Source organism: Phoenix dactylifera, chromosome 4, assembly GCF_051530095.1.
Source record: "Phoenix dactylifera cultivar Ajwa chromosome 4, Ajwa_hap1_PhDact_Kaust_v1.1, whole genome shotgun sequence".
NCBI lineage: Eukaryota > Viridiplantae > Streptophyta > Magnoliopsida > Arecales > Arecaceae > Phoenix > Phoenix dactylifera.
Genome location: NC_143193.1, coordinates 21,568,059 through 21,587,720, shown reverse-complemented (window position 1 = coordinate 21,587,720; position 19,662 = coordinate 21,568,059).

Genomic DNA, 19,662 nt, shown 5'->3' with positions numbered 1-19,662 from the left:
TTCAAAATTCTAATCTAATTAGGATTGTTGGAATCCTATTTTAAGTAGGACTCCCAGTCCTACTCCAAGTAGGATTTCCAGTCCTAATCCAATTAGGACTCCTGAAATCCTACTCCAAGTAGGATTCATGTTTAAGTCCAATTAATTAATTCCCATTGTTCCTTCTTCAACTGATCATCAATCAAATTGATTACTCGTGATTCATAATCACATTTCAACCATCGGATCGGTCAATACTTCTAGTGTGTGTGACCCCATAGGTTCCATTCTGACTGGTAGTGAGATATATTGCGATCCCTATCACAATATCATCGAAAACTCCTTTCAATGGGTTGGAACGATTCCAACTCATCTCATTAGGGTTTATCGATCATCGAGATATTCTCTGTGAGTCTCACTATCCACCAGTGACACCTAGTAGCATCTAGTGGCTACCCAGCAGAATGGAATAATGAACCTCTAGGTGCAGTTATCGTATGATACAGTCCTACTATCGTGGATCCCTACAGGACGGAGGTCATGGACAACTCGTCAAACCCCATCGTCCGTCATATGTCAAGATTTATTCGACTTAAGCTTGAGAGTGGAAAACTCTTTCTCCACTGTACAATCTGCCCCGGCCGAGGTCTTACGAACTCAGTCTTATAAATCACATAGGATCTCTCCTTGTCTATCAAGGTCGATAGATTCCTTATAGGTGCATACCCTACTCCTACAGTGAATCTACTGCAGCCAATCTACACTGCATGGACCCATATGGCTAGAGACCATGTATACGTGCAGTCAAACTACAATAACCTCATTGTGAGTAGCCGAAGCACCGCAGGTCAAAGGACCAGTCACACTACTGCAACATCAAGCAAGTCACTGACGAGTGGATAGACATCCAAGTGACTTCTTGTCTTGGTCACGCTCAGTACCCTTGTTCTCTAACAAGCACTTGCACAATTGCTCCAGTGTCCCTACACTGTGGACTCAAGACTCGTCCATCAAAGAAAGCAATATGTGCACTAATCTCAGCGGATCAATCACCGTCCTCGTGATGATCCATCGATCAGGAGCAATTCGAAAATTAATCACCAATGACACATGCCTCAAATTCTCAACTCTTGAGAATATGCGTCATCATCTTATTAATTCCTTGGACGATTCATGGACACATAAGAACATGAATGAAAAGAATGCCCAACTTAATTAGGTCAAGTACAAATTTATGTTCCAGAATAAAATAATGCGTCAGCCAAATTGACTTCTAGGGCATACTTCTAACACTTCTAACTTCACTCTTTTCATATTGTTTAATATTTACTTATTAAGAAGCTTTCCGTATAATTTTTCCAAACTATTTTCTTACTTGATTCAATCAGGAGATTGAATCAAGGGTTGTAAGGTTGGTTGGTGAGCCGAGGGTAAAACCAATGGTGTAAGGGTTTGATTGTGATCCCGGAAAAACAATCGGGTGGTTTTAGTCGGTGAGCCTGTGAAAACCGACCGAGTTCGTTGTGATCTCGTAAAACAACAAGTTGGGTTGTGAACTTGTAAAACAACTAGCTGTAATCCGAGGGATTATAGTGAACTCCCAAGTGAAGCTTGGGGAGTGGACGTAGGAGCAAGGGTTAGCTCTGAACCACTATAAAACCTCTTGTATTTGTGATTGGTTCATTGTCTCTTCCATCCCCTTCATTCACTACATCTAGTAAACTAATTAATCCGCTTGCAATAAAGTTTAATTAGTTACTCGTTAAGTTTTTATTTGTAATAAGTACTTAAAACCCAATTCACCCCTCCTCTTGGGTTGTCTTCTTGGGCAACAAGTGGTATCAGAGCCGGAACTCTTATATTAAAAGAGTAAAAGATCAAAATGACAACCCCATTTAGATCTTCTCTTATTGAGGGGCAATCCACCCATAGACCTCCATTCTTCAATGGAACCGACTACACCTATTGGAAGGCTAGGATGAGGATATTTATTCAAGCTCAAGATTATGAGATTTGGAGCACCATAGTTAATGGACCATACATTCCTTCAATTTTTGTAGATGATATTACTATACCCAAACTTGAAAAAGATTGGGATGACAATGATATAAGGAAGGCACAACTAAATGCCAAAGCAATGAATGTGCTTTATTGTGCCTTAGACCGCAATGAATTCAATAGAGTCTCTACTTGCAATTCTGCAAAAGAGATATGGGACAGACTTGAGGTGACCCACGAGGGCACGAATCAAGTCAAGGAATCTAAAATAAACATGCTAGTTCATAAGTATGAACTATTTAAAATGGATTCTAATGAAACTATCACTTGCATGTTTACTAGATTTATTGATATCGTCAATGGTCTAAAAAGTCTTGGCAAAAGTTATGCTAACAGTGACCTTGTCAGGAAAATTCTTCGATCTTTGCCAAGGTCATGGGAAGCCAAAGGTAACGGCAATCCAAGAAGCTAAGGACTTGAACAAGCTGCCACTTGAGGAGCTTCTTGGATCCCTTATGACGCATGAGCTCACGATGAAACAACACAGTGAAAAAGAATCCTCTCATAAGAAAAAGATAATAGCCCTCAAATCTACTTCTTTTAACAAAGATCCATCTTGCAGTAGCAGCAACGAAAAAGAAGATAATGAGGGAGACAATGATGAGGCTCTTCTCGTGCAAAAGTTCAGAAAATTCATCAACCGGAAGAAGTCCTTTCATTAGAGGAGAGGTCCCTCAAGTTCCTACAACAAGGATAAAGGTAAGGAAAGGAAAAATGAAGGAATCGGATGCTATGAATGCAAGAAGCCGGAACATTTCAGAGTTGACTGTCCCTTAGTGAAGAAGGGCAGCAAATATAAGAAAAAGAAAGTCTTCGTCTCCACTTTGACGGACTCCGATTAATCATCATCATCATCGGATGAGGAACAAGAGAAAAAGGCCAACTTTTGTTTTATGGCGAATGAAAATGAGGTAACATCTGAAACGCATTTAGATTTTACCTTTGATGAATTGTATGATGCTTTTAATGAACTAATGGATGAATATAAGATAATAAATCTTAAGAATAAAGAACTAAAACTAACTAATCAATCTCACTTCCATAAATACGATAAATTAATTAAGGATAAGGATTTTATCATTAAAGAAAATTTAGAACTTAAATCAAACAACCAAATGTTAATTCAAAAAACTAATACATTAATTAAAGATAACGAAAAACTAACCAAGGAAATTTCAGAACTTAAAAATGGTAAACAAACTATAAAAGATAATCTCACAAAAGACTTAAACATATTGAAAACAGAAAAACAAAAGCTAATAAAAGAACTTGAAAAATATAAACCTATTGTTGAAAAGTTTACATATAGCTCTGAAAAATTGAAAATGATACTTAATAATCAACGAGCTGTGTTTAATAGAGCTGGTTTAGGGTATAAACCTAAGAATAAGCAAAAGCTCCTTAAAAATTTCTTTGTGAAAGCAGGAGAAAGTAAAACTAAGAATATAACCTATTTTTGCTGTGGAAAAGTAGGACATAAAGCTAATGTGTGTGACCATAGGAAAGTAGAAGCTAAAAAAAAAATTAAAAAGATTTGGGTTTCAAAAAGAACCAGCATTACTAACCTTGAAGGACCCAAGAAAACTTGGGTACCTAAAATTGTATGATTTCCTTGTGTAGGAGTGTCTTGTAGCCAAAGTCGACAAAAACTGTTAGTACTTGGATAGTGGCTACTCAAGACACATGACGGGTGACAAGGAGCAATTCTTCATCTTAGAGCCTAAAAAGGGAGGTGCTGTGACATTTGGAGACAATATCCAAGGTCACATCATTGGTATAGGTAAAGTACAAATCACCTCTTCAACCTTTGTTGATAATGTACGATTTGTAGATGGTCTTAAGCATAACTTACTTAGCGTAAGTCAATTATGTGATAGAGGTTTTGATGTTCTGTTTAAGCCAACTCTTTGCATCATAACCAACTCAAGTGACAATAGCTTAGTATTCAAAGGAATAAGACGTGGTAATGTGTACGTAGTAGATCTTGAAGATCTTGCCAAAAATAATCCTTGCTTAGTAGCTAGTGATACTAAGGTTAATGATGCAAGTTGGTTATGGCATCGTAAGTTAGGTCATGCAAGTATGGATACAATATCAAAACTAGTTAAAAGAGATTCTGTAATAGGTTTGCCAAAACTAAAATTTGAGAAAAATAAAATTTGTGAAGCATGTCAATATGGGAAACAATCTAGGAGCTCTTTTAAATCCATAAATTGTGTCACTACTACTAGACCCCTTGAACTACTACACATGGATCTATTTGGACCAACTAGAACCACAAGTCTTGGTGGAAACAAGTATGGCCTTGTCATTGTAGATGATTTTTCTAGATACACATGGGTCATGTTCTTAGCTCATAAAGATAAAGCATTTTCAGTATTTAAGAAATTTCATAAGGAAGTTACTAATTCAAGAAATGTTTCAGTTATAGCTATTAGGAGTGATCATGGAACGGAATTTGAAAATCATCTATTTGATGAATTCTATAGTAAAAAGAGAATAACTCATAATTTCTCCGCACCTAGGACACCACAACAAAATGGAGTTGTGGAAAGAAAGAATAGAACCCTAGAGGAAATGGCTAGAACCATGTTGTGTGAAAGTAACCTTCCTAAGTATTTTTGGGGAGAAGCCATTAACACATCATGTCATATATTAAATAGAGTTTTATTGAGACCAATTATAAAGAAAACACCTTATGAACTTTGGAGAGATAGAAAGCTCAAAGTAAACAATTTTCATATTTTTGGGTGTAGGTGTTTCATTCATAATAATGGCGAAGATAACTTAGGTAAATTTGATTCTAAATCTGATGAAGGTATCTTTTTGGGATATTCTACATCAAGTAAAGCTTATAGAGTCTTTAATAAAAGAATCCTTGTTATTGAAGAGTCTATACATGTTGTTTTTGATGATACTAATGATATCTCTTCTAGCAAGAAAGTAGCTCTTGATGATGATGCAGAAATACTTGAGAAAAAGATAGATGATATGACATTACAAGAGAATGAACCGAAGCAAATTGGAGAAACTTCAACAAGCCAAGAGGTAATTGATGATCATGGGCTTACAAAGGCTTGGAGGTATGCTTACGGTCACCCTAAAGAATTAATATTAGATGATCCATCACAACCTATTAGAACTAGAGCTTCACTTAGGAACTTAAATAATCATCTAGCTTTTGTTTCACACTTAGAACCTAAAAACATTGGAGAAGCTGAAATTGATGTAAATTGGATAAATGCTATGCAAGAAGAACTAAACCAATTTACTAGAAACAAAGTGTGGAACTTAGTTGAAAGATCCACTGAATACTCAATAATAGGAACTAAATGGATATACAAAAATAAACTTGATAAAAATGGAGTTGTGATTAGGAACAAGGCTAGACTAGTAGCAAAGGAATATAATAAAAAAGAAAGTATAGACTTTGATGAGACTTTTGCTCTTGTAGCTAGACTTGAAGCAATTAGATTGTTACTAGCATTTGCATGCTCTAAAGACTTCAAACTATTTCAAATGGATGTAAAAAGTGCCTTTTTGAATGGGTATATTAATGAGGAGGTTTATGTAGAACAACCTCCTAATTTTGAAAATCATCAATACCCTAACAATGTTTATAAACTAAATAAAGCACTTTATGGTCTAAAACAAGCTCCTAGAGCATGGTATGAAAGACTTAGCAAATTTCTATTAGACCATGAATTCTCTAGAGGAAATGTTGATACAACACTGTTTTTAAAGAAGAAAAACAAAGATATGTTAGTAGTACAGATTTATGTAGATGATATTATTTTCGGTGCTACTAACAATCACCTCTGCGAAGAATTTGCTGACTTAATGCAGAGTGAATTTGAAATGAGCATGATGGAAGAGCTGAACTATTTTCTTGGGCTCCAAATCAAACAATCTAAAGAAGGCATCTTCATCTGTCAAGCAAAATACATCAAGGAGATGCTTAAGAAATTTGATATGGAAGGAAACAAGCCAATCAGCACACCCATGAGTTCATCATGCAAACTAGACAAAGATGAATCAGGTAAATCAGTAGATCAAAAGATGTATAGAGGTATGATAGGATCTTTATTATATCTTACAGCAAGTAGACCTGATATCATGTTTAGTGTATGTATGTGTACTAGATATCAATCTAATCCTAAGGAATCACATTTAATTGCTGTTAAGAGAATTTTTAAATACCTAATAGGAACAAAAAATATAGGTTTATGGTACTCTAAAGAATCAAGCGTAAACTTAATAGTGTACACTGATTCAGACTTCGCTGGTTATAAACTTGATAGAAAAAGCACCAGTGGGTCATGTCAATTCTTAGGAGAAAACTTAATCTCTTAGTTTAGCAAGAAACAAAACTCGGTTGCACTATCTACTGCTGAAGCCGAATATGTTGCTGTCAGAAGTTGTTGTGCTCAAATCTTGTGGATTAAACAACAACTTGAAGATTATGGCATTAAACAAGATAAAATTCTCATTAACTGTGATAATACCAGTGCCATTAATCTAACTAAAAATCCAATTTAGCATTCAAGAACTAAACACATTGAGATAAGACATCACTTCATAAGAGATCATGTTCTAAATGGTGATGTGATACTTCAATTTGTTTGTATAGATGATCAACTTGCTGATATCTTCACAAAACCTTTGAGTGAAGATCAATTTTGTATACTTAGAAGAGGGTTAGGAGTGATTGATCCATTCTAGTGATACTCTCCTCTAATTCATTGATTTTGATGATTAGTTTATGTTGGACATAGGATTTCTTATTTATGATCATCAAATCAGTTCTTAAATCTTAGATAGTTCCATAACTCTCTCTTATGGCACGGAAATAACAAGTCTTTTTGGTTATGTGCCAGAGTTCGAGTCGACTCGAAAAGATTTTAGAGTCGGCTCGTGGGCGAGTCGACTCGCGCATATTTAGGAGTCGACTCAAGGTCGAGTCGACTCGCGACTTACCGGAGTCGACTCGAGGTCGGAAATCTGACTTTTAACCCTAAGCGGAATGTTTTTCTCTTCACTTCTATTTTCAGCCGCCACTGTTCAAAAGCCTTAGAGCCGTCTCCGACCCATTCTAGGTTCTTTCCTCGGTGCTTCCTCCATTATTCTTGTCCTTTCCCTGTGTTTAGGTCAAAAATGCCTAGGAAAGTCATTGTCCCAAGCCGAAAGAGACCCTTCTCCGCGAGTGGGGTCGAGCGACGGTCCAAGGCTCGGAACGAACCCACGAGGCCACCACTTTCGGTTCCTTCCCCGCCTAGGCCGGTTCCCTCGCGCTCATGCGCCGGGAAGATTGTCTCTACCGGGAGGCAAGTCAACTTTGACTTCCTCTCCCGTGAAGGGTTCAACCTAGGGCATCACCTTAGGGCCCAGGGCTTAGAGTTCTTCTGTTCTCTTGACCTCTCTACCTATCCAGGGTTAGTTAGGAAATTTTACGGTACTGTCGCATGGGGTAGCGGCAGTATCCAGGGGACTGTAGCGGGTGCCCTAGTTTTCATTTTCGAGAACTTCATTGCTCGAGTCCTCCATCTCTCCAGTGAGGGGATCGTTCCCACACACCCCTCAGATAGGACAGAGGCCCTTACGGCCATCTTAGGGAGTCCACCTCTGTCCCCCATATAGGAGGTGTTCGCAAATCAGCTTTCGGCTGAAATATGGCTTCTCCTAAGTATCATTTCTAGGACTCTCTTCCCCAAAACTAGTAGGTTTGACTTCATTTCAGAGAGAGACGTAGCTTTGATGTTCCACATCCTCCAAGACACTCCCATCAACTTCCCTAAACTCATCTACAAATACCTTTGTGAACCCCTAGACAAACCTAGGCTGAGTCTCCCGTATGGAATGTTGTTCACTCTTATCTTTAGGGAGTTAGAGGTCCCTATCCCTGAGAGGGAACCCTCTCGCTCACTGCGTTTTACAGATCGCATGGATGAGGGGACCTTTCATCGGATGGGATTCCACAAGGTTGGGGGAGTCTGGGTACGGAAACTATCCACATCCACACCATCTGACCCTACCACTTATCACTCTCCTAGCCCTGACCATGACTAGGAGCACTATACAGATCTTCCCACTTTTCCTTCCACCTCTGGTCCTACCCATATTGAGCCCTCCACCTCCACTGCCCCACCTTCTCAGCAGCAGCCCCTGGAGGTTCGGATATCTTCTGAGCAGCTCCGAGAGTTGCGGCAGGAGATAGTGAGGGAGCTGAGGGATGACCTGCTGAGGGAGCTTCGAGGTCCTCAGACTGCTCCCTCCACCGAGGTAGTTCCCTCCTTGGCAGCCATGACAGAGATGACTGCGCACCTGAAGGAGGAAATATCCAATGTGCGAAGCCTAGTTCAAGCTCAATACTGGAACATGAGTGATGTCAAGGACGACACGAAGAAGATGCGAGATGGCATCCGACATGAGCTAGGCAGTCAGAGTCAGGGTGCAAAGCGGTTAGCCAGTGCATTGATCTCCAAGTTGGACACCCTCCAGGAGAGTGTGACCGAGCTTACCACGATCCAAACTCGGGCCACCTCGGAGATCATAGTTCAGCTAGGGAATGTTCAAGAGGGGCTCAGCTTGGTCTTGAAACACACAAGACTAGGTTCAGGAGCCTCATCCTCCAAGAAATCCTAGTGTAGCTTTGTTTTTTTACTTTATGATGTATTTGTTTTTACACTTGTATGATGTATTTACAGTTGTACTCAAATTAGCATCAATACAATGAGTAGACATTTCCTTTCAAAACTGTGCAATTTGAATTCTAATACTTTTCTGTGTTCTGCATCTTTTTGCTATGATGACAAAAAGGGGGAGAAAATATGATGAATCAAAATGTAAAGGGAATCACAAAAAAATCCTTAAAGCAAAATGTAATTTGTTCTAAGTGGATTCGATACCTCGAGGCTCATTATCTCTCTATTGGGGCTCCTCAAGGAGTGATCTCTAGAATCTATTCAAAGGATATTCGGAGATTAGTTGAATCATACTCAAGAACAAATTGTCAAATTTTCCCTCTGAAAGTAAGAATTTAAGCTAGAAAGATTCAAGACATTAAAAGAAAATTTAGAAAATCTAAACAAAATTGAATGCATATGTTGAGGGGGAGAATTTGAAATCTTAAGAATGCAAATTCATTTAACACATATAAGCCAAACAATTGATTGCATGATATGAAGGCTTATATAATTCCAAATGAAAGGGGAAGCTTTAATTTCAGGATTATTGATTCATACCTTTCAATTCTGGATAGATTAAAATAACTAGACATTTGAATTCATTTCAAAATTTTATTCTGAATCATCTTTTTAGATGGGTATTTCTCTCATTAAATACTCAATGTTTTGTCATCATCAAAAAGGGGGAGATTGTGGAGTGATTGATAATACCCCAATTTGATTTTGATGAGACCAAAGCATTTGAGTATATTTTATGTTATACTAATGAATTCAATCCAGTATCTCAGGCAAAATTTGTGAGAATCTTCTTTTGAGTGCATGTGGAAATCAGCTTAAGTCAAAGGCTGAAACTCGAGTCGACTCCGGAGGATTTCGAGTCGACTCCAAGTGTTTCAGATGTTCTGGCACAGGCTCGAGTCGACTCCGGCACACTGCGAGTCGACTCCGACTAAGAACAGATAGCAGGACAGAAAGATGAATCTCAGACCCTGTCACCGAATCGACTCCTGAAGAATTCGAGTCGACTCCCGATAGTTCCGAGTCGACTCCAAGGAGTAACAGACAGGAAGACAGAAAAGTGGTTTCTGGACCCTGTTACCGAGTCGACTCCAGAAGAATTCGAGTCGACTCCAACGGTTGGGAAGTCGACTCCTAAACAAGCAAGAGTCGACTCTCAGAGGAAAGCAAGACTAAAAGTCAGAGAACCAACTTCGGGCTCTGAGAGCCGAGTCGACTCCAAGACGATCCGAGTCGACTCCGAGGCAGTTCAACTCCAAAGACAGAAGATCAGTTTTTGGGCTTTGAGAGCCGAGTCGACTCCAAGACGATCCGAGTCGACTCCAAGGCAGTTCAACTCCAAGGATAGAAGATCAGTTTTTCGGTCTCTGAGAGCTGAGTCAACTCTAAGAGAATCCGAGTCGACTCGAGGGAGTAAACCTGAAAGAAAGATCTCTGGAATCCTGAGAACGAGTTGTCTTCAGAGGGCCGAGTCATCTCCAGATACTGGCAAGTCGACTCCAAGTTTGGCCGAGTCGACTCCAGAATGGGACAGCATTTTAATTCAAATCCTGAACAGTGGGCGAGTCGTCTCCAGTAAAGCATGAGTCGACTCCAGCAACAGCCGAGTCGACTCCAATCCCAACGGACACATTATCAGGAGTTGCAGATTGTGCAGAACGACCCTAAATTGGTGTCTAACGGCTAGTTTTCAAAGTGGACTGCTTAAATAGCCAGAGTGAACAATAATAGATATGAAGAGAGAGATTTCATTCAAAGAAAAAGTGATTTCCACCTACCAAAGTCTCTCAAGAGTAAATACAAGGGAAAGAAGGAAGAAGTGAATTGAAGTCCATCCTACAAACTCCTTCCTTCGCATTCAAGGCTCTTCTTCTGACATCAAGTCTTTAGCGCATTCAAAGAGGAGACTCTAAAGTCGAGAAGCCCCTTCTTCCACTTCCAAAATCTGTTTGAGGGCTTCTAACTTCACTCTTTTCATATTGTTTAATATTTGCTTATTAAGAAGCTTTCCGTGTAATTTTCCCAAACTATTTTCTTACTTGATTCAATCAGGGGATTGAATCAAGGGTTGTAAGGTTGGTTGGTGAGCCGAGGGTAAAACCAATGGTGTAAAGGTTCGATTGTGATCCCGGAAAAACAATCGGGTGATTTTAGTCGGTGAGCCTGTGAAAACCGACCGAGTTCGTTGTGATCTCGTAAAACAACAAGTTGGGCTGTGAACTTGTAAAACAACCGGCTGTAATCCGAGGGATTATAGTGAACTCCCAAGTGAAGCTTGGGGAGTGGACGTAGGAGCAAGGGTTAGCTCCGAACCACTATAAAACCTCTTGTGTTTGTGATTGGTTCTTTGTCTCTTCCATCCCCTTCATTCACTACATCTTGTAAACTAATTAATCCGTTTGCAATAAAGTTTAATTAGTTACTCGTTAAGTTTTTATTTGTAATAAGTACTTAAAACCCAATTCACCCCCCCTCTTGGGTTGTCTTCTTGGGCAACAAGATCTAATCTAAATAATATTATAATTTCAGATTTATTCATGTTACTAATCCTAACACAAACATGCATCATATGCATCCAAAATTTCATATCTAGTTAATCATGCATAATCAGCAATTAAATCAATCATAAAAAATGCTTTAGATCTAATCTAAACATGTTAATAATTTCAGATTTAATTGCAAGAATTAAAATATAAAAGTTTAAATATGAACCTGGCTTTGATACCACTGAAAGTGAATCCTAGGTTCTTTGGTGTTAAGCATGCTGAAATTTATTTTTTTAAAAAAAAACTATGGCTGAACCTGATCGGGTTGCCTACGTACCCCTTCATAAGAGGGATCAAGCCATACGTAGTTCTTTTTAAGTTTTAAAACGCAGTGAAAAAATCAAATCAAATAATTTAATTCATGCATGCTTACAAGATCAAATCTAGAAATCAGCACCTTAAGAACATATAGAATTATGCCGGAATCGTTTAAACAATTATGCTAAAACATTCATGCATGATTAACTATCAGATCTGAAAGGTAAACACTCTATTCCGATTAATCTATGAATATCCGTCGAATGGATTCTGGAGATAACTTCGTGGGAGCCCCAAAGTAGGGTAAAACCTCGGGAATCAGACCTGGACCCTGACTCCAAAATAAAATATTGATGTGAGATTAATACCTTTTATGATTGAAGAAACTTGTGTATCTGATCCTTAACTTCGCAGCCACGCACACGAATGGCCTCTATGAGAAGTACATGCGAAGCCCTAGGTAGATCGTCTTCCGCGGGAGTGCTAGCTCGTGTAGGAACGTTGCAATGGCTGAAGCTTTCTCCTTCTAAATACTCAATCTTTGATTGTTCTTCAAGGAGATGGAGGATGGATGTGAGGAAGAAGGAGAAAAAGGGATGGAGGCCCTCAGAGAATTTTTTCAGAATTTTTTGAAACCTCTAAATATGGTATATATTGAACCCAAGGCATGGGGGTCTTTTATAGCCAAAAGACCACCCCACGCCTCACACCTAATTTAGCCAACTAATTTGGCTGATAAAATTCCTAAAAAATTTTGGTGGTTTGGCAGCTAAGAGGAGATAAACATATCCAAATTTAGTGCATTTTGGATCCCTAAAAGATAGGAATTCATGCATCCAAAGTTCAGCCGCAGACCACCCTATTTCATGCGCCATGCAATCCCTACAAATTAGAAAATTCATCTAAATCTTTCTAGAAAGATTTAAGGCACCATTTTTATAGAAAATATAGCCCCACGCCTTCTCTCTTCTCACGCCAATTTTTGGCCAAAAATATGGAGGATAGGTATGAAAAATATTGGGGATAAATCAGGGTGTCATTCTTCTCCAAGAAGATAAGGATGGGTTCCTAAAATTTAGGGATTCTTCTCCTTATCCAATTCTGATTATTTGGACTCATAATCCTCATCAAATAAGGTCTTCTAATTGATTTGGATCAAGCCTAATCTAATTGGGTCAAGTCCCATCAATTGGGTCAAGCTCAATCTACTTGGGTTGAACCCAATCCAATTAGGTCAAACCCTGATGCAGCCCAAATTGAGTTATATTTAATTTAGCTCAACCTAAGCCCAATTACTCAATCAAATTGAGTTCATTAGCAATCTAATTTCTAATTAATCCTCTAATAATTTAATAATTATTTTAATGCAATTTTTGCTTAGGATAATTTGTCAATCGAATTGACCAAATTACCCTTGAATGATTCTTAATCATCAATCAGCCATTTGATCAACCTAGAAACTTCTAAGCGTGTGACCTCATAGGTTCGAACCTAAGCCGGTAGTATAGGAACGTCTTTCTATACTAATCGATGTGACTATCTAGCAATAGTACCCTGTTGCCCAAGGTGACAATCCAAGAGGGGGGGGTGAATTGGTTTCTTCTAAATTTTGGTGTTTTAAAAGTTTTCTTAATTAAGTGCGGTGGATGCTTTCTTAAATTATTTGAATGAGTTAAACTAGAACAAAGATGGAAGATATTGCAAGAATAAACGTAAGCACATGCACAACACAAACACAACAATATATAGTGGTTCGGTGCTCTCCTTAGCACCTACGTCCACTCCCCAAGCGACCCCTTGGAAATTCACTATAATCCCGCGGATTACAGTTGGATTGTTTTCCGGGCTCACAATCCAAAAACCTTTGTTGGTTTTACGGGCTCACCAACGAACCTATACACTTTGGTTTTTCGGGTTCACCAAAAACCTTTGTTGGTTTTACGGGCTCACCAACGAACCTATACACTTTGGTTTTCCGGGTTCACCAAAAACCTTTGTTGGTTTTACGGGCTCACCAACGAACCTATGTTGGTTTTACGGGCTCACCAACGAACCTTTACACTTTGGTTTTCCGGGCTCACCAAAAACCTATCCCGTTGGTTTTGCGGGCTAACCAACCAACCTTTACAAATAGTTTGACAAACAAAAAGAAAGATTCAAACTCCTAAATGAGCAAATGTAACAATATTAACTACAAAGAAGAGTTAGAAAATATTTATCGCTTTGAAGTGGCTTCTCTCTTCTTTGTCAAGGATGCTTCACTCTTCAAGGGAGGATGGAGCTCTTGATGACTCTTTGAATCTGCTCAACCTCTTTCTTTGATTCTTGAATGAAGCTCTTGAATGAAGAAGATTAGGGCACTTTTGTTTTCTTGTGTACTCTTTGATATTCCTTTCAAAAGTTATTCTATCTGATGAATAGTGCCCCTTTAAATAGCTTCCCACATCCTTTGGTCAAGCCCCAATGGTTAGATTTGAAAAACTAGCCGTTACTGACCTTGGGAAGGACAAAAAGTACATCTGCAGAACTAGCCGTTATGCTTCAGCCCGTGTTTGGGTCGGCTCAACCTGTCCTTGGGTCGACCCAACTTTGCCTTGGGTCGACTCAAACATTCCTTGGGTCGACCCTCTCAGAGAACACAGAAACTTGAATTTCAGACTTCCTTCACTTGGGTCGACCCAACCATTCTTTGGGTCGACTCAAAGTTCACTTGGGTCGACTCAACTTCTTCTTGGGTCGACCCTCTCAGTAATTTCAGAGAACCATTTTCTGTCTGTCTTTCTGTCTTGCCTTTGGGTCGACCCTCTCAGGGTTTGGGTCGACTCAAGCTTGGGTCGACTCAACCACTGTTTGGGTCGACCCTCTCAGTAAATCCAGAGAACATATTTCTTTCATGTTTTGAGGTTCTTGAAGTTTGGGTCGACTCATGCTTACCTTGGGTCGACCCAACTCACTGTTCATCTGTGCCAATTTTGCAGAAGTGTGCCAAATGACTTCTTGATGTGCCGGGGTCGACCCAATCATCCTTTGGGTCGACTCAATCTACACTTTGCTGCATCTCAAGGTTAGATTCATTCAAATGAACAAAGCCATGTATCTATTATCAATTCATACAAATATACTGAGAGTAATGAACTTATAAATGAAGTATCAATTTAACTTATAATATACTCTAGATAATTGCTTATTAATCATCAAAATAACACTATCATCCTCAATCTCCCCCTTTTTGATGATTACAAAATAAAGAGTATAAGCCTATTGATACCTGTCTTTAAAAACAGTTTATAAAAGGGTTTAAATTGCTGAATTTCAGCTTTTCATATATAAGAGTGAAATCTCCCCCTATATCATTCAAATATTGCCAATTTGACTTTTTGAATTGCTCCCCCTTTCATTTATAATTCATTAGCGATGAAACTTCAAAAATTTGAGATAAACTATGAGTTTCAGGTTATGTATCGGGGTGCGAGAGGTGCGTGCCAAATTCTGAAATTATATGTGCCAAATTATGAAATTTGATAGAAATTTTTGATTTGATGATTTTTATTGTTACAAATTGCTCCCCCTTGGATGTATAAGCTATCTTATATGATTTTCAATTTGTTTGCCCAGTTATTTCTCTTTCTTTCTTTACTTCTCCTCTTATTACTCTTTCTTTACTTCTTCCCCTTTTTGTTACTCATTTACTCTAAAGATATCTTTACTTCTCCCCTATTACTCTTTCTTTACTTCTCCCCCTTTTTGTTATCATCAAATAGGTACATGGGAAAAGATGCAATAAATACCAAACTTCAAACTTCATTGATCAAAATAGGAACATTTTAGTATATCAAAAGCAAAAGCAAATACAATATTCCTCAATTAAAGTTTAAAGATGCATGATAACCACCAAATACATATGAGAACTAGATACATATCCTAGTCTCTAAACAAGATCGTGAGACTCTCCCGGATCGCTTGGCTACGGCTCTCTCGGGTCCCATTTCTCCAAGATCTTGAAGTAATCTACTGTTTGGAGATGATTGGAGAAGATTTGAGAGTGGAAAATAAGGTTTTCGGAAGAGGACAAAGGGTAAACAGTGCCCTAGATAGCTCACGGGTCCCCCTTTTAACAGTGGGATCCCGACGTTGGGTCGACTCAAGAAACTTCTTGGGTCGACTCAACGTTGGGTCGACCCTATTCTGGGTTGGGTTGACCCAAGTGCAGAATTTTTCTTTTCTCTTCCTTTTTGCTTCTAAAAATTTTCCTTGCTTCCTATCCTTATAAATTCTTTCTGGGACAATGATACATGAGTAAGGAATCTATAGATAACAAGTTTGACTCATGTTTCATAGATTTTTAGAAATTGGAGGAATGTATCATGAGACTACTTGCTCCCTTTTATATTTCTTCAATAAAAAGGATCACATATACCTAATTCTCTCCTTAGCGTGCAGAATCTATCTTCACTCAAGAGTTTTGTGAATATGTCAGCTAATTGTTTTTCAGTGCATATATGCTCAATACATATGTTTCCATTTTGCACATGATCCCTAATAAAATCATATCTTATTTCTATGTGTTTGGCTTTAGGAATGAGATATTTAGGATATAAGCCAGAAGTGATCTCTAAATGTAGATTCCAAAGATAGTTTTGAAATCAAGTGTAGATGGAATCTTTTTCAAGTTATTTCAAGGAGTATCAAGAATAATATTCAAAGAAAGCACGAATGAAACTTCAATACCTTTTTTTTTAATATATTAAGTATATAGCAACATGAGAGCAATCTAATTAATTTTTAGAGTATAGTATAAGAGCAGATAAAGATCAAAACTTATATACTCGAAAAACATAAGATTATGTTGAATCCTTAATTCTTAATGACTTCAAAGTTCTTTCATGATATAAAAGTATTGGAGCATAGATACCAAAATATGAATTTATGCAATGTAGGATACATAAAATTCAGGGCTTTGAAAGTTCTTTGAAAGCTCTCTTAAAGACTTTCTTTTACTCCTTTAAAGATCATATCATCAAAATCAATTAAAATGAATTGGCTCATGATTGAAACACTAAAGTGCAAGCCAATAAGAGCTCATTAGTAGATTCCAAAGTAAATTTCCAATACTAAGACAAATGGAATCCTTTTCACTTAGTTTTCAAAACAAGTGATTTACCAATTAAGTACAGATGAAAATCCAACTTTCAAAAGATATTCAATGAGGCACAAAGTTTAATACCACTTTACATTTAGTATTCTTTCTCTCATCTTTAGTTGTGAATTTACATGATTAAGTTCTATATGATCTCTCCCTCTGAAATTTTCTTTCTCCCCCTTAATTAATCATTCCATTTGAGAGTTTTAGAATTTGTTCAATAAAATTGTCAATCTCGAAAATATATTTTATTTTCATAAGACTCAAGGTTTGAGATAAGACAACCTTTATAGAACTCATCTCAAGGTATAAACTTATTATATAATTAAAGCAAGTCTTGCAATACAAGGAGGTTCATCAAAATCAATCCATAAAATTCAAGGTATGCATCAAATTAAAGTAACTTTAGGATAAGATACTGAATATCTAAAGCTCCCCCTTAAAAGATGCATTCTTCTTTAATTATTCTTATCTTTTGTTGAATTTCAGATTTTAATGATAAACGTGAATAAAACTGAAACTTTATGATATCAAGAATGTAGAGTGATCTAGAATTATTCAAAATTTATAGCAATCACTCTTTTTAATCTTTTAAGAACAAGTTATGCTTCCTCTTAATCTTTGAAAAAATGTACTGAAATATTAATCAGAAAATAATTCATTTGAAGCTCAAATTCTTTCAAAAGCATTTACATTTTCTTTCTTTTAAGAATCATTTGAGTGAGCTGAAATATTTCTAAACTTAAGATCATTCACTCTTTTAATAATATATATATACATATATATTTTGATAGAAGTCTTTAATAATGTAGGAGAGGAAAAAAAAAACATATAGATGATCATTGAAGTATATATATTTATAGAACTCAATTTCTTAATCAAAGTTTTTCAGCAATGTATATATAAAACACAATAAATCTTTTCAATATCAAAATAAAATCACATATTTAAAAATATTTGTTTGCAATCAAGATCATCGAAAGACACATCATTCAGACCAATATTAGTACACTTTGAAGATAAGAAATGATATGTTTCAGATGCGTATCGGGGCAAGCAATCAAGGCATCAGAATTATTCTATTTTTCTTAAGCTATAGTTTTATCTAAAAATTCATATTGAGTTTAAGCTTTTATACAAAATCAGATTCTGAATTTCATAAAGATTCTCAAGGAGGCTTTCAAAGTTGTAATTTGAGATATGTATCTTCACATTGTAGCTCATCTTAAATCATTACGATTGAAAACACATATTTCAAACATATAAGAGCATATTCAGAATATTTGTATTTATGTTGAGTTTTGGTATGAATTTGAACATTATATACCAAAGTTAAGCAAGTTGAAGGATAAAACAAAATCAATTCATTTTGCCTAAATAGAGATATCCTTCTTTTTTCCTTTTTACAAATTTATTCAACTTTCAGATTTTAAAGATAATTGTGAACGACAATTCTGAAATTTCTTTTCAATAATACCAAATAAAAATTTTATGTAGTATTTCAAACATTCAATCAAATTGTCCAAGCATGGAGCATTACAAAATATTGAGAACCCATAATTCAAGACATTATGCCATATGCAAAATATATTATGTGTTAAGTCATGCATTAAAATATTAAGAGCAAGCATGTCAATGATCAAAATCAATTCTTTTCAAATAAACTCCTCCTATTTAAATATAATCTTGTACTGATTTCATCCTTAAAGTGTGTTTTCAAGTGATTAAAAATTTGACTTGATTCTTCTTATATACTTTCATTTTTACCTTCTTATGCTCTATACTCTATTTGCTCCCTATCCGGTGGAGTTGGAAGGGGCACGAGGTACTACCACTAGCCTCCCTCTTGTGCCGTCCCTAATATACCCTACACCGAATAGTTGGGTCAAATAGTGCCGGGTACTACCACTAGCCTCTCCATTGGCACCATCCCTATAATGAGCAATGTAGAAATGTTAAACTGTTCTCTTTAGCAACAAGATATTCACTCCAAACTCTCTCTATTTAAATATAATTAATTACGGATTTTATCCCTTCCAAAAGAATGTTCACACAAGTCTCACAAATATGCTGAATATATTATGCTTGCGCTGCTTTTACTTAAGATTGAAGTATTTACTTAGCTTTTACTTCTTCTGAGCAATGTTCATTTTCTTTTTCTTTATCTCTCTCTCTTTTTGTCATTTTCAAGTAGTTACATGAAAGAGCAGAATAAAGAATTAATCTAATATGCTGCATATAAATATATATCATGCAAACAGCATTTTCATTATGCCCAATGATTCATAGCTTATCACAAGTTATTTTGAATTAGAAACTTGAGGCATAAACTTGTGTATTTCATGGTTATGCATTATACAGGCAAAAGTGAACTTCAATTTAATCATACCATGAAACAATTATCATTAGCATGAGAATGAAGCATGATATCAAGAAGATTAGCAATTAAATATTTAATCATGCTACCATATAATTTCAGACTATTAATTTTGCTCAACTAACTCACAAGAGAAGGGTTTAGATTACCAATGCATTTAGCATTCTTCAAGCCAAATATCTTTTAAATTCTTTACATCCTTGGCTGAAGAAAATCTCTCTTTTTTTTGTTTGCAAGGGGATGTTTATTGTATCTTTCATCGAGGTGTCCTTCAAGTTGAAATTTCTTGCTCATAAGTCCTGTATCATTAGCTAAATCTTTTTCTTTTCTTGAAGGCAATTCATTAGGTTCTCTAGGATACAAAAACATTCATACAACATATTTCTTAATTAGATGACTCAACATGAGACATGATAATAATTGAATTTGAGTCACTTAACTCAAGAGATTGCCTAAATATAAGCAAGCACAAGTCACTTGAACTAAAGAGATAACTTCATTAAGTAAAATGGTTCAAGGACAAGCAAGTGAGGCAATAGAAGGATTCATCAAGGTCAAATCAAATTTTTTTTATTTTCAGAATTAATTTAGCTTAGATTCTAT